This window comes from Bacillus rossius, chromosome 16 (genome assembly GCF_032445375.1).
Source record: "Bacillus rossius redtenbacheri isolate Brsri chromosome 16, Brsri_v3, whole genome shotgun sequence".
In the NCBI taxonomy this organism is placed as follows: Eukaryota; Metazoa; Arthropoda; class Insecta; order Phasmatodea; family Bacillidae; genus Bacillus; species Bacillus rossius.
In genome coordinates this window covers 36445267-36459921 of record NC_086343.1, presented here as the reverse complement: position 1 = coordinate 36459921, position 14655 = coordinate 36445267, and the positions used below count along the sequence as shown (strand labels likewise).

The 14655-nt window shown below is 37.4% G+C and overlaps 1 protein-coding gene and 1 long non-coding RNA gene across 6 annotated transcripts in view; both read left to right on the top strand.

The window, feature by feature from the left end:
• Positions 1–14655, top strand: part of LOC134539920 (uncharacterized) — a 159664-nt gene that overhangs the window by 25302 nt on the left and 119707 nt on the right. For 2 of the 5 annotated variants that reach the window (XR_010076363.1, XR_010076365.1), the window contains exon 4: positions 731–1041. The exons of 2 other annotated variants lie outside the window; for them this stretch is intronic. The gene's annotated coding sequence lies outside the window, so the exon portion shown is untranslated. Of the gene's footprint in view, positions 1–730; positions 1042–14655 lie in introns of those variants that run through there. One more of the 5 variants, XR_010076364.1, reaches the window with a different exon arrangement.
• LOC134540019 (uncharacterized) lies at positions 11929–13127 on the top strand. The gene is made up of 3 exons (XR_010076385.1): positions 11929–12006; positions 12093–12410; positions 13022–13127. It is a non-coding gene; the product is annotated as an uncharacterized LOC134540019 (long non-coding RNA).

Sequence of the window (14655 nt, the reverse complement as noted above, 5' to 3'; positions counted from 1 at the left end):
AAAAAAACACTTAAAGGTCATCTGAAAGCCGGAATTGCGTATTTAAGCATCACCCTTTGAAACCTTTTCTGGTGTACAAACACCAGACCATCCGCTTTTATGAATACGGAGGGGGGAGAATTCCATACCACTCCCCTCAGACCCCCCAAAAACAAGCCTTTGCTCGGTTTAATATGGCCCCTCTTTCCCACAAATACTTGCTACGCCTATGGTGGAAGGACATGGCGGTCAAGTCACACCCTCTGTGCCTACCACGCAGCCAGGCCCCTACAAAAGTTACTGCTGGCTGACTTACGTCAAAGTAGTGAGCAAAAATTGACTGTATATCTTGTTGATGTTGCGAATCAAGTAGCTAAACACTCATGTTTTTACTGAATATGCTTCAGTATATTCCATTAATTTAATGTGTGTAAATTTTATATAGATTTTATTTTCATCCAAATTATTAAAATAAGGGAAACATTTCAGAGTGTTGTATAACAACAGCCGTAAACGTTTTTTTTTTAATTATATTTCCAAAACTAATGTAATAGTGCATTATGCTTAATCGTGTCTCAAGCACAATTAATTGCATTTTAATATAATAACATTTCATCATACATTATAGCATATTTTGATAAAGATTTTCCCGTGATATTTTTAATTTAATTTTTGTGTACTTTGTGGACAGTAATAATGGTCACACTTAGCGATGGAAATTTACTGAATAAGTGTGATATGCTTCATACAGCGCTGTTCAACGATGCACTTGGCACTCAGAAGCACTTTACATGCATCACCGGAGGAGGTCCGGGCTCACGTAGAGACTTGGAGGCTCCTGGAGGCTCCTGGAGGCTACTGGAGGCTCCTGGAGACGGTCTCTCTGGACATCCACTCCAGAGGCGCGGCGTCGACTCTCGCCGCTATGCAGCTCGAGGCACCGGCCTCTTCCAGCCGTATCTCCGTATTAAGCAACCTGAACTGAAAAAAAAAAATTATCTCCCTTCATTGAACTTGTGACCCCTCTTACATATGGTAAAATAAACAGTTTTTATGGAATTTTATGGACATTTAATAAGGATTCAAATAGAATTATAAGTACACAATTATTGCTGATTTTGACATGATGCATCGAGAACAAAATAATTTGTCATTATGTTTCAATTTTACAGAAAATTCATAAGCAAAAATATCTTCCGAGGTGTCTTTGAGTATAGCTAGGGCCATTTGTTTTTTTACAAAGAAAATACGAACACTCATTAGACTGCAAATAGTCATTAACGCGCCAGCGATTTTTTTACTTTAAATGGGCGGCTGTCTCCAAGGTAAGCCATTGCAATATTTGGCCAGGTTGTAAATATGCCAACAGTAAATATGTACCTGAAAGAATCCCAACGAATCACGAAACACAGACAATGCTGCAATGTTTAAACACTTAGCTGGTACCGAAATTTTTTCTCGAAAAAATACATGGCCCTATGTGCACCTGAAACGGTTTTAAACATTTCCAGTTTACAGCAAGCTCTAAACGTTAATCCATGTTTTATCGCATTTAATTAATTTTTTAAGGTTGATTTTTTATCCCTCTATTTAATTTTCTGTTATTTGCAAGGAGTTTTAATGCAATGATATTTTTTAATGCGTACAATTATTTTGCCAAGATAATGGCCATACTAATATAGTTTTACTAGGTTAAACATAAAAAATGCACTATTTTAAATAACATTTTCTCCAAAATTATGAGTAAAACAGCTAGTCAGTCAAACAAAACATGCTATAATAAATAATCAACGCTTATAACAGAATTTTGACTACTTCGTTATAGATATTGTAACATTGTATCCACACAACGAATTTGGTATAAATGTTTAGCAAGACCATAATTCAGTTGTTACCTCTACTAGTACGAGTTAACGGATAAAATATGTCTACGTGAAGGACATGCCAAGGTGCCACAGGCATATCAGCGTAATAACGTCCCACCTATCACACTGAGGGGGCATCTAAATCTGGCAGTAGTATGTAAATGGCGGTACTGGCACTGAGGTCTGGGTGTGATATGTAGTGGGGTCAATGACCGACTGACCTCTGAGGTCACGGCGGCCATTTTTAACTCAAAAATTCCTCAAAATGACTCAAAATTCCAAAAAAAGTTCCCGTTTTGAGAGAAAAATTCTCGTTTTCTTCCACAAAAATAAAAAATATTAGGATTTCGAAAAACCTCAAAAGTTTTTGCCTAATTAAGAACACAAAATCCTAAAAGAAGCTTGAGCATCCATTTTTACAGCCTCCGATAAGCTTCTGACGTCATTTAGGATTTCACCATTGCGATTTCCGTTATGGCCGACATCTTGAAAAACTGTAATTTTGATGTTATAAATTCGGAAAAAGTTATTAATCACATTTTAATAAAATACTTTTTTTAAAATGCACTTACGCCTTGAAGTCCTCGGTTCAAACCCGGTAAAAGCAAAAATAAAATAAAACCGTTGACAGATCCTCCACGGAAGCCACCTGCAGAATAACCTCCCACCACCAATACCAAGGTACCTATATATCATCAGCTAGTATGATGTCACATCCGCCATATGGTTTTTACCTGCTGGAGGCCACCATCTGGTTTTTGCCTGCTAGAGTGCACTACCACCATATTTGTTTAATTTTTGCCCACTAAACCTTTGACCTCGAACTTGATGCTGGAATATGAAGTTGACCTTGACCTCGACCTTTGACCTAAGTGCACTGGCGTCATGTGAGTTTACACCTTACTTACTAGAGTGCAGTATTATTTATTAACAGACAGTTATCTCACACGGTACCCGCCATCTTGACATTTGGACGACATTTTAGAAATTCGCAATTGTTTAGCTAGAAAATCAATAAGCAATTCTAAAATTGATAAAAATAAAATCAACAATTAATTTACTGATTGATTCGATCGTCTTCATCTTAAAATCTTAATCCAAATCGTGTTAATCCAAAAATAATTTAAATAAAAAATTATAGGTTCAAGAAATAAAAAAAAACCACACCATGCACCCTGGCGCAGGAACCCCATTGGTACACAACTTGTAGCCGGGAGGGTACTGATTATTCGGGAGGGGCAGGTAGGCCATGCTGAAATAAACAATAGGTAGAGACCGGAAAATTTCGCGGATTCCTTTCGAGACAGGCTGGAATCCAAACTCGTTTAGCTTAATGCTGCGTCAGTGATTGAACTGCAATTTACCTGAAGGACTCTGAGCCAATGGCTAACATTCAACAAAAGAAGTATCGAATCACAATAATCGCAGTAAACAGGTGTCCCGAGTCGGTAGCCACTGACCAGGTGATAGTTGCCCGAGTACATAGAGAATCGTAGATTCTATCCTAGTGGTCATTGAAATCGCGAATTTTTCCAGTCCCTAACAATAGGTCTACTGTTGCACACTATTTATTGCGCCGTCGAGTGCGCTAACAAATTTACATTTGACTACAGCGCACAAAAGCCTGCTCGTGCTAAGAGGCCGACGGGAACCAAGACTGGTAGAGAAGAAGGTTGGGCCGTCTCGCCTGTTTTGAGTAACGGTACCCCGGAGGGTCGCGCGTGACGTCACCGCGGCGCATCCCTCTCCGAGTCTAGGGCTGACTGCCACGCATTGCCAGTTCCAGACCGCGATTTTTACCCGCCTTACTTCGGTTCGTAGTTAGATCGGAGTGGTTTAAAATTATATTTATTTATAGTAGTTTCCTTATCCTACTTATGTTTCGGAGTTTAATGGTATTACAACCGCACAAACGGGAGAGCTGCGAGTTTTTTGTTGCTGCGATCAGTAGTCGCACGCCGTAGTGGATTTTTTTCGTGCTTCGTCGTGGATGTGACTGTGTAATAAAAATGCCCGCTTGTGCAGTTGCGACCTGCAGAAAAGTTTCAGGTCGTGGTGACAGTGCGTTATGTTTTTATAGATTTCCTGAAGATCCAGACATTTCAATAAAGTGGGTGTTAGCTTGCAAGAGAAAAGACAAGTTCAATCCGAGGAATGTTAGCATTTGTTCGGATCACTTCGTTTCCGAGGACTTTGAAAGAGACTTACAAGCGGAACTGACCGGTCAGAAGAGAAGAAAAGTCTTGAAAAAATGTTCTGTGCCACATGCAAACATACCTAATAAAACTGAATGCACTTCAGACTATAGAGGAAAACGTCTTCGTTCGCGAAGCGTGAAGAGGAAGCTTGTGGAAGAATTACACAAATCTGTAAAGGCACGAAAATCGGACGATTCGGTGCATTGTAACACTGTACATGATGAACAAAAAACTCCGAATTGTCAGTTAGTTGCAGAAGACGATGTGAACTCAGAGGCTTATTTGTCAGCGAAAATGCAAGCCATGGAAAATGAAATAATGATATTAAAAATGAAAGTATCTGACCTGGAAAATGAAATAATACGGAGGCGAGAATCTGAAAAGCGCTTGGAAATGGAAAACAAAATGTTGAAACAACAGTTATTGAAAATTAAAATTCTGCATAAGCGATGTCCAAAATTAATTAAAACTGAATTGCGGAATATTTTGAAAAATGTTTTCACGCCAAAACAAATTGAAAGATTCATAACCAAAAAGAAATGCTGCTGGGGAAAAGAAGACATAGCAGCAGCAATTACTCTAAGATCAATTTCTCGGAAAGCCTATCTTTACATGAAAAATAAAGTAGGCTTGCCACTTCCGGGATTGTCAACTCTTCGAAAATGGACCAGTAATTTAAAATGTATGCCAGGAATTCAAACTGAAGTGTTAGCAGTCCTTGAAGCTACGACTAAAATCATGACTGAAACAGAGCGCATAACAATTCTGTCATTTGACGAGATGAGTGTAGATTCAAGATTATGTTACGACCAAAGTGACGATAGAATACTTGGGCCAAATATAAACGCACACGTAATAATGGCTCGAGGACTAGCTTCAAAGTGGAAACAGCCAATATTTTACGACTTCGATAGAAAGATAACAAAAGATCTTCTTTTCGATGTTATAAGAGCGCTCGAGGAACGGTCATTTTGTGTCGTTGCGATGGTCAGTGACATGGGCGGAAGTAATATAGGCTTGTGGAAAGAACTAAATATAACACCAGCTAGTACAACGTTTGAAAATCCCCATAGTAGCCACCCTGTGTGGGTTTTTGCAGACATGCCACATGCCATTAAGTTGTTGAGAAATAATTTTTTGGATTATGGAATACAGCTCCCTTGTGGAACAGTTATAAGGAAAGATCATGTGCAAGCCATAATTGAAAACACAGAATTGAAATTTTCTCCAAAACTTACTCCTCTTCATATTCAGCTAAAACGGAACACTCGCCAGAAAGTAAAATTTGCTCTTCAGCTGTTTTCGCATCACACAGCGACACGGCTTTCCTTGAAATATCCTGAACATCCAGAAATCTGTAACTTCTTTGAATTAGTTGACAAGTTTTTTGATGTTATGAATTCAAGATTTATTCACGATAAATGTAAGCCGTGGCACAGTGCTTTTGGTTTTCGAATTGAAGAACAATTGTCAATAATTACAGAAATGGAGGCGATGGTTCTTAACATGAGAATCGTAGGTCACAAAACATTGATGCAATTTCAGAAAGGTTTATTAATTTCTGTGTGATCTGTAATTGGTCTACACAATTATCTTCAGAAAAATAACTCACTGAAATACATCATAACTTGTCGCTTAAACCAGGACTTACTTGAAAGTTTTTTTTCGCGCCTCAGAAGCATCGGCGGTACTTACGATAACCCTACACCAACAGATTTCAAGTACAGGTTCAGACAAATGTTACTAGGATCTGAACTTCCTCTGCCACAAGGCGCATGTGTTGAAGACGATAGTTTGAAGCAAAAACCATATCTGACCAGCCAGATGTTCACCGAATTGAATTTAAACATTCCAGAAAACAAGAACGAAGAAAACGAGGCGGTTCAAGATGATTTGTTCACGCCCTTGACTACGTCATGGGAAGAGAATGAAGCATTAAGGGGATTGGTGCAGGACAAAAAACAATCATTCGTCAGAATTTGTTGGAAATGATCTTAAGTGTTTAATAAATGCTTGTTTATTACTACTGTAAGGCCAGCCAGCACGTATATATACTAGCGGGTTAGATTTAGCAAGTTAGTGGCGAGAGAGCTTCTGTGAGGGGAGGTTGTCGAAGGCTGCAGCTCTGAGGCCTGCCATCTAGCGGGAATCTTTCGAAGGTCTTCCACAATATCGCCTTTCTCTCTCTCTCTCTCTCTCTCTCTAACACGGACGGAAAGCGAACCGCGATAACCAGCTATTATCTTCGCTTCCCATCTCGCCCTTTCCTTCATTCTCGGATCAGGTAGCCGTCCTTCCCCGCGTAGACTTTAGTGTTACCAAGAAACCAAGACTTAAAAAGGCACAAACCTGTGAAAAATTTGTCCAAAGCTGAATTTTTGTACTGTAGTAGAGTTGACTATGCTTAATAACATACCGAAAGTTTACCGCTGTAGACCTTGTGCGTTATCACCGAAAATTTGCATTTAAGTCCTAGGTGACAGCAACTCACATCAGTCCATTAAAATGCTACCCATTTATACAGTTTTTAATTTTGACTGTCCGTAAACTTACCAAAATAATCTGGAAACTATAATACACCCATTAATGTAAGAAAAAATTAAAATTTTTAATATTTAAGATATGATATAAAGCGATTAATTCACGACATATATTTTTTTTATCTTTGCCACCCAGATAAAAATACGATTTACATCGATTTGAAGAGCCCGATGCGAAAAAATGTCTAAATAAATGTTTATAATTGTACTTTTAGCTTTAAGATAGTATATTTATAGAGAGTGTAGCATAATTAGTTGCCTCATTAAAGCTGCCCGAGCGTTGCAGTGTACTGCGGCCGTACTGATCTTTCACGGCCGGCGTGCTTTGAAACACGCTGCGTACTGCGACACTCAATAAACTTGGTCTTATTTAAGGATTACTTAAAATATATTTAATGCATATGATAAGGTGTATTCATGTTACATCTATTGAGATATACATATTCTGTTTTCTTATATGAATGATTTTTGATACAATAAAATTAACAATAAACAATTTCTGCTTGGAACTTGTAAATCAAAATTCTAGAGGACCTCTGCTTTTATATATGTGTGTTCGTATTTCGTTACAAAAATTTTATTATTAAAAATTATTTTAATACCAAAAAAATATAATTATTTTTTATTTCTAATACATTATATTATTTTCGATCAGAACTATGCAAAATTTTAATGTAGCCTATATTATAAAAATATATATTTTTAATTGTATAAAGTTAGTTTACTACATAACAATTGAAGAAAACGATACACCGTAAATTTACTTATTGAGTTTTGTCACTTTTATAACATAATTCGTATGATAATTGTTTTTTTTTCCAGAAAATAAATAAAACATAAGTTGTGTTGTAAAATGTATTGATAGAATTACATATTTAGTATTTTTTTCTAATTTAATTTATTGGAGTGCTGCGCCTAGCTGACTTCGTTGAATTGCTAGTGGCAAAGAGCGGTGGTGGATGTTTTTGCAAGAGTTTGACCGTATTTTATGACTCTAGCTGTGAGAGGGTGTTCGTCCCAGAAATCCTAACTGTCAAGGAAAATAGCCTTTCTCTGTAGTCACGTACGGGTCTGCTACTCGCGCAATATCGTCAGTTTATCACAACTTTCTGGGAAGTTCTATTGTTGTTATTTATTTATAATTTAGAAATTAAAGAGTCGATCATACTAACATTTTTACCTAAGGAAATCGCATCCTGGAAGATTTTTATCTACGTTTGCAGCAAAAATCACTTGTAGTTAGGAAACTTTTATTCTTTCAGAGTAAAATTCAGTCTGGAATTACCATACATTAAAAACCGCAGTTTTCTGGAGCAAAAAACGTCCCAGCACGAGCGACTTTAACACTGCCGCACACATACTACGCAGCTTGAAATACATCAGTGGTCAGAATATTGTACCAGACACTCAAAATATACACATTTAAACCTTAAAAAAACAGACAATATTTATGAAGTGATTTTGACGCTACGCTCAACATATTTATGTAACATGTAGTCAAATTTCTATAAAAAATATATTTTTTCTTACTTTTTATGATTAAAATTACCAATTTAATAATAGGACGTTTAAACTTTGAGGTGTTTATCGCAATTACCATGTAGGACATTCTTTTATATTACTTTGGTACCATAATGAGAACCGACTTAAAAAAGTATTAAAGTTATTAAATTTACGAAACATTTTTGTGGATCATTGTAGAAATTATCATTAAGGACTCAACTGCTCATTATTGGTGTGATCACAAGGTTTCATCGGTAAACTTTTGAAGTGTTAATAAGAAATGTTCATTCTACTACTGTAAAAAATTTTTGCTTTGGGATAATTTTCCATGTATTAAAAATTTTTGTTTCTTAACAGCGAAATTCGTCCCAACCCGAGCCTACTTCCACAACCTCGCAGTAGTATACACTACGCGGCTCGGATCGCTTTAGTGGTCAGACTAATTGTATGAGACACTTTAAAAATATACCAATTTAAAGATGAATAAATATGCAACAACGTTTACTCTAAGCGATTTCTACGTTGGGCTCTTTAAGTTTATGTAAGATGTTTTTATATTTCCTTAAAATTGAATGAAAGGGAATTCGTTAACTTTAATGATTTGAATGGTCTATTTTATAGAAACATGTTTAAACTTTGTGCTTTTTATCACTATCCTCAGATAGGGCAATGTTTCTAGATTATTTTGGGTTCCATACTGACGGTCTACTCCATAAACTGCATTTGCAATATCCATTATTGTGGATCGTTGCAAAAAATTGTCATTTTGGAATTAACTGCTTGTTTTTGGTGTGACGCACAAGGTTTGCGGCAGTACTTAAACTTTTGACGTGTTACTAAGAAATGTTCATTCAACTACTGTACAAATTTTCGGCTTTGGGATATTTTCCATGTATTAAAAACCTTTGTTTCTTCACAGCGAAATTCGTCCCGACCCGAGCCTACTTCGGCAACCTCGCAGTAGTATACACTACGCGGCTCGGATCGCTTTAGTGGTCAGACACATTGTACCAGGCTCTCAACAAATAAACTAATTTAAAATTTAAGAACTAAATCGTGATCGTAAAATGGCCGCCATGGTGATTTGCGATTTATGGAGAAATAACAGCAGTTAAAATCTTATGTAGTCTCCAAGAGACATTATGACATCACCAATCATCTAAAGTAACAGGTTTACAAAATTTCAACATATTCAGTAACTAGTCAATTTTTTTCATATGTGTTAGTATTAACAATCTGGACCATATCTAGTCGGTGAGGTCTGTATTGTTACCGACTATCTGTATTCTGGTATTTGGATTTTGAAGCTACTTAATGATTCGCTTTCAATGTCTATTAAAATATACCTAATGCTAATTGCAGGAATATTTATACTCGTTTTCAAAATTATAATTCCTGAACATTTGTAGCGGACACATTTCAATGTAACACTTACTGATTTTCGAGTTGTGTTGAGGTTTCACATGCGTGGCCCCTGCTCTGGTAACAATGAGTCATCACAACCGGTGCCGTCTGTACGAGCGTCTACATAAGTTATCCTGAAATATGTTCTTAAATATTAATTCAAGTGAATTCTTAAAATCCTACACACCTTATCTTAAGTGTCGTAAATGAATCGTTATATTTTGTAAATCCATATAATATAGGAGCCACCATGGCGCGAAGCGATGGACGCGATACGAATAATATTTTTTTTACCAACCACTACATCAGTAAATATTTGTGTTTTCCATTCGCTATGAATTCAAGAATGTAACATTTGTACTGCTTCTTCAATTCGGCCACAGTTAAATGGGAGGCTCTGAATCCCTGAAAACTCCTCAACAAAATCAACGATCAATCACAGGCATTATAACAAACAGTTGTCACAAGTCAAGTAGCCAATGAGCAGGTGACATTTTTCGAGTCCGTAGAGGATTGACTATCGTACAGGTCATTGGCAACACGCCCTTACGCGCATGGTTAATACCCGCATGAGTAGAGCAGAGGTGCCCACCTCCCCCCCCCCTAAACTAATGATCCCCCCCCCTCCCCCGGAATTTTTTTATGCCATTTTCTAAATGATTTACTCAATTATTTTATATTATACTTTTTTAGTATTATATTTTATCACATTTTACATTAATTAAAACTGATTTTCTAATAATAATTTTGGTCATATCAGGTAATATTTCAATCCTGAACCGACAGATGCCAAACTGCTTTTGTTGAGGAAAGTGCGGGGTTTCCAATTTGATTTACAAGATCCCTTTCAATTATCAAAGCACCAGAATCGTATTTTCACATTAGAAGCTATAATTATGTAAATAATATATACATTTTTCTCGTCTTTTAACCACCCCCCCCCCATGAAATTTTAATGACGCAGTCTGCGTCGTTACCCCCCCCTTGTGGGCACCCCTGAGTAGAGTGTAAAGGCGTAAGCGTGATACACATCTGGTCCTCATCTAACCGCGCACACTTAGATTTAACTCAGGATAGGGTGAAAAATGTGTACTAATTTAGCAGTCCTAACAGTCACCAACGAAACGCCAGCAAAATAAATAAATAAGGCCACGAATATTGTTCGTGAATGAAGGCGAAGCTGATACTTTGGAAACGTTACCAGCAGATATTAAATAATGTTTAACTATTATTTACGTAGCTTACTTCTTAAAACTGCATTCATGTAAACTGATTTTGTGTGAGACTATGTTGAGTGTTTTCTGCTACACTTATTTTTCTGAAAAAAAGTATATTGTGGCTTAATAAACTTGTTAACATTGATGCCTGTCATAAAAAAAAATTCAAACGTAATTATACGGATACATGTTGAGTATAGTTTATGAATGGTTCACGCATTGCTGAAAAAAAAAAGAAGCATGTTTACAATTTTACACATCTTTTTGTTGTCGCATCGCGTCCATCGCGTTGTACATACGCAACTCTGAAAAATAAATGTATGGTAAAAAAGCTATAATGAAATAATCTCTTATCTTTCTTTATTCTTTTTTCTAAGCGCTCTAATGGCTTTCGATAGTTTTGTTCTTTTGTGTACTATGCTTGGTGGAGGTTTCTTCGGCATTTTATTCCTGAATAAATCTCACGCTTACAACAAAAAACATCTAGCTAAATCACTGTGCTAAATAATAACAGAGAATAACCATTCAATTATACGCCGAGCTAGACCAAACACGTTCTCTTATCTACTGAAAATGAGTACGTTGACCTTCATATCAGTTTCGTGCGAAATCCCGTCTCCCCTTCGTAAACAGCAGACAGCTGAGGCAGGGTGGGAACGAGAGAAAACACTGGCTGCAAACAGTTCGGGAAACTGTCGCAAGGTGTCACTACTGTCCAGCGCGCTCCATAATTTCTCGTATCCGAGCTTGCACGCTGCTCAAACTTCTACAGCTACGTTTTTACTTTAGGTCCGACTGCAATAAGCTAAAGACTAAAATAAAGTCAATCATTCAGCCGACAGATATATTGGCGTTTGAATTAAAAATGAAAACGCGAATGTTATTAAATTCGCAAATGAATATCACGCAATTTCGTAGCAGCTCATTTATTAAAATTCAAATTGTAAATACGTTAAATTAATAATGATTACAGATAAAATAATGGTCACAGTCATATCTCCCGTGTCTGAAAATTTATCTGCGTAAGTTTTACCACTGAATTCTTTATAGTTTATTAATAAAGCTTGAATTTAAAAAATTCCCGAAAATCAGCAATAACTTAATTTAAAAAAAAAAATTAAAAAATTAATTTTACACCAGAATGGTTCAAATCTTCTCTAGTAGCTGAATCATTAACAAATATATTGTTTTTTTTAATACGATGCTGGTGCACCAATCCCCTTAAGATATGTAGCTGGATATTTGATTCATGCAAGCGAGGACGCTAATCTAAAAAGTATTGAAGAAACAGAAAACAAAGGTAATTATCATAATTTTATTTGTTGCTATGATTTATTTTATTTTATTCTCTGTTTACTGTAGGATTGTGTGTTTTGATTTTTATAGATGGATGGATAGAAATACTGAGTCGCGGAAAATTGACTGTCCCGTCATCAAAATTTGTGAAAACTGTACAGCATGCTGAAGAAATATTTAAAACACATCACGGGTTAGGATTACAGAACGGAAAAGGTGTTGTGCGAAACTTTTTCGTGAAACTAGTAGAACATTTTCCAGATGTTAACAAAAAAGTTTTAATGAAGTTTGCAAGAACCAGAACTTTTATTAGACTTCGGCATTTAAATCGTCAAGCAAAAATTGCAAGCACGGAAAAGAAAAGGCAGAAGAAGCTTGCACAGCTTGTTCAGAAAACCAGAAATTAAGGTAACTGATATATTAATATTCGTCAATGTGCTTGTTTGAGTGACAAAATGTTATAACTGCATGCATATGAGCAATATACAATGGTATGCGCATTTTTCGAGCCATGGTTTATTTCTTTTTCTAGTCAATTTATGCACTCCCGTCTCGTGTTCATATCAGTAAGGCCGAATTGGTAATAAACACAGCGTGTAGTTTCTACACTACTTAAAAATGAACGTCTTAGACTACAATATAGTAAATTATTAGATTATTGGTATTTGTATGACCGTCTTCAGAAATGCTCACTTAGTCACTTTAGGAGTATCCTTAAAATAAGTTTCAAACATACATAGTATAATTATAATATAATATAATTACCTTGCAAACAAAAAAACAAATACGAGTAGGTATTATTAGAATTTGTCCGACGAATCGCTTGCACGAGCATGAAACACGATGCGCATGAAACTGTTATTATGTATATATACTCGTAACAAAGTTATTTATTTTTCCTCTCCAAATTGTGACAGCCACATAACTGTGTGAGATATAAAGAAACTGTTTGATATATGTTCCAACACAGTAGCTGTATCGGCGTGAAAACGAGTGAAAGATGTAGGTTTTGCCCTTAGCTGAGAGCTCAGCTGGCCGGTTCCTGCGCCGCAGTGACGTCACGAGCAGCCCTTGGAAGTACCGTTACTCAAACCGGCCCTCTCGGGCCAACCTCCTTCTCTACCAGTCTTGGACGGGAACTGTCTCTTCTTTCCTCCTCGCCAGCCTGCTAGCCAGCGCGGAGGAGGGGTGATAATCCCCTTGGCATCCGGGCTAACGGGACTGCTGGAGCGTGCGCTGCATTCTGGCCCAGGGGTGTACACACACCGACGGGACAGCTCCTGCTGATAGCGTGATAGCTGCGTGGTGGGCGTAGCACGACAGATGTGTTCGTGATGTACCACTACACTACTCGTATAAAGTATGTCCGTGAAAGACCGCACTTTTTTGGATCAGATAGAGAATAAATTTCTGAGACAGGAAGTCTTTGCCGATTTTTGATCTGGCCCATAGGTAATAAGTAATTAATTAAAATATTGTAGATTTCATTTCACTCCTTATTTGTATCCATACAAAATAGTGATAATTCAATCAAAATGATTCAATTTTATTCATATAAGTATGCAATCATTTCATCAATGTTTTGTTATGACGTCACGTTAAACTATCGTTCGTGAACCGACTTTAAAGACAACCAATTTTTTGAGTTGCCTCCCGCTATGGAAGCAATTTTAAAGACGTGTTGAAAGTAATGTGAGTAAGTATCTCGGAGAGGCGTGCATGACTCGTGAGCAGTGAAGAGTTGCGGGTGGAGGGGGCAGGTGTGGAGGTGTGGTGGGCAGCAGAAGCCCGCGGGATCGCGTGCGGCGGTGGGCGTGGTCGCGCGCCGAGGGCGAAGGGCGTCCTCCTGATCGACCCGGGCGTCACGACGCCAGTAGCCCGGCGTCCTCGCTGCCCGCGGAGCAGGCGCAGGTATGCCACCACGTCGCGAGATGCACCGCGCCCACAGGCCTCTCCTGTTTCGTCGGCGCTGTTCGGATACGTCTTCACGTGCAAATTTTAAAAGCTTCTTCACCTCAAATTCATGAAGAACGCTGGTTGCAAATAATCCAGGAAAGTGAAACCTCTTTTCGAGCGTTACGAAAATTCCGATTGTATGAGGGAAACAGTTAGGTACGTGGTGGGGGACGCCACTCCAACGCATGCACTAGCGGTCGATTGGGAAGACGGCAAGGTAGCACGCTTTAAGTATGCTTGTTGTAACGGTCGGAAGGGTAGACGGCAGGGGAGATGTTTGAAAAAACGCAGTAGTGATGCTGCGGAATACTCGTAAAGCTACTTGTGTTTGTCTACTCCTCAGTTTTCGTAACGGCTAACGCTTCAATCTTCCTTATTTATTTTGTTCTATTTAAATATATCCACAATTTATTCAATGATTGTGCATCAACTTTATAAGTATAATTTATTTTTGATTAGTGTGATGAAATTTATTTATTTATTTTTGAATATTCAGATTTTTGAATAGTTTGAATAGTAAATGTAAATAATTTATCTTTATTTATATCTAATAAGCAAGAATTTTCACTTCTACCGCGTGTGCATTCCACGTACAAACATTTTTCATTATCTTCGTAAATTTGCGGGTCCAAATTTCTCATTAATTTTCTAATATTAGTTAAGACTCAGGCAAAACATACTTATTTCTTCCACGTGT